The sequence below is a fragment of the Leopardus geoffroyi genome, chromosome B2 (assembly GCF_018350155.1).
Source record: "Leopardus geoffroyi isolate Oge1 chromosome B2, O.geoffroyi_Oge1_pat1.0, whole genome shotgun sequence".
NCBI classification, from domain to species: Eukaryota; Metazoa; Chordata; class Mammalia; order Carnivora; family Felidae; genus Leopardus; species Leopardus geoffroyi.
Genome location: NC_059332.1, coordinates 60,586,461 through 60,588,565, shown reverse-complemented (window position 1 = coordinate 60,588,565; position 2,105 = coordinate 60,586,461). Strand labels below are relative to the sequence as shown.

At 33.8% G+C, this 2,105-nt stretch overlaps 1 pseudogene; it reads left to right on the top strand.

Moving 5' to 3' along the window:
* Nucleotides 1–638: 638 nt before the first annotated feature.
* Nucleotides 639–905, top strand: LOC123609752 (annotated as a pseudogene).
* Nucleotides 906–2,105: the final 1,200 nt, after the last annotated feature.

Below are 2,105 nucleotides of genomic sequence, written 5' to 3'. Positions count from 1 at the left end.
GATATATATAGTGACTTAAAACTATCTGGCACAGAAAAGCACTCACTATATTCTGACTGGAATTAACGAGCTTATCTTCAAGTATCATTCCTCAAAAAGCAACACAACAGAGAAACCTGTTTAGGCCACTTTTTCCTCATAAATTAAGCTTATGCCAATTATAGTAACATTATATTAAGTTCACTTTCAGTTAGTTAAGGTTCGTCTGCCTGGGGATGGTTGCATCCTCATCTCAAGGTAACTGTGAACTTAAAGGGGGTAATAGGTTTGCATGATTATCTTTATCCTTCTAGAAGTTTTTCACCTAAGTTTGTTCTGTTTAGGTCTGACTCCATCACTCAATGATTTTCCCTTTGATTCTTACCTGAACACAACTATCAATACGGCATTGTCTTTGATCTTTACCAAGCAAAAACATATTTGTGACATTTTTTTTTTATTTATGACAATTCTTGCGTGTGACTAGTATACTTTACTAAACTTTTAATGGAATACATTATTCCATTATTAATGGAATACTTTTCTGGAATACATCACAGAAATGCTAATAACCAATTATATAGTGATCATTCTTGCTCTTAAAAGTACCCCAACTGGAGTTCTCCTCAGGTGGCATAGTGGACACCCAGGACTCCACAATGATGTCATCTGTACCAGTGAATGAGAAGAAGCTCCTGGATTTCAAACTAGGAGAGCTGTCAAGCTGGATACTGATGTGGAATTTTTCCCCAAAAGCCATTGCTGGAGCATTTCAAAGAGGTTACTAGAGGTATTATGACAAGTATGTCAATGTGAAGAAAGGGGACCTTGCTGGGACTTCTATGGTGCTGGCATCTTATGGGCTTTTCAACTACTGTCATTCTTATAAAGAACTCAAACATGAGCAGCTACACAAATACCACTGAAGAGGGCTAGTGTGGAGGCACATTCTGCATTTGTGACCTTGACCTTTGCCTGGCATCCTTGAATCCTTTCATATCCTAATTGAGAATTAACACTCACAAAAAGATGACTGTACACAGGGAAAAAAAATAGGACCCCAACTCATTTCTCTAACACAATTTCTAGGTCCTTGCCATATTGTCTCATCCTTCTCTAGCCCCTCTCTCGATGCTCTCTACCCTCTCCTTAATCCCAGACCCACATTTCTACTTATATATATTAAACAAAGCATTTTAAGGGTTTTAATTTTTTTTTGTCTTTAGTCAGTACAAACCCTCACATTTAGTTTCAGTAAAGTAGTTTATCAAGACACACTGTTAGCAAAGTCACTTCTTACCCCAAGAGGAAATCTGGTAAACATCGTATTTACTCAGTATAAATTAAAAAAAAAATAGCACATAGTCGTGTAACACCAAGTCAATCAATGTGGGCTGTTTTGCTTTTTTCAATTGTGCTTCCCCTTAAAATACATACACTCACTTTGCTGAAACCACCAAGAGGCAGCTGTGTGGACAGATGGCCTGTGTTGACTACAGTGTAATAAACTATATTAAATGCAATTAACACATTTTCTTACTTCTAACAGGAAGTAGTTGAGTGTCATCTATTTCAGACCAAACTACCTTTTGGGTATACACATGTACTCATAAATCCTCAGAAGCCATGCGTTTTTTAAGTGAGCACTTCTGTCAGCATTTATAAAAATGTCTAAACTTCTTGATGATAATTATTGCTAGTTATAAAAAATTAGAGAAAAAATATCCACACTGGCCATAATGATTTGATCAGGATGCTGGTTCAATGATAGTTTTACTTTAATAATCCATAGCTATTTAGAGTTTTTGTTAAATGGTCTTTTAGTAAAAAGATGTTTACTAAAGAAGCAACTAAATTTAATTTATATGAGAAAATTATGACAAAGGAAAAATAAATTTTCTTTTTTCCAGAAAATTTCTATCAATAAGGTCAAGTAAAATTTACAAAAATATAAAATGATAGGTTAATGTAAATCTCAGTGTGATAAAATACTATATATTCTAAAATAATTAATGAGTTTTCTCACTAAATATTAGTTCATGAGAATGTGCTCCAAAGTTTCAGTTTTGAATGACAAGTTATTATTTGATAATATATTAGAAATTATTGAAAATTAAAAAATCCAA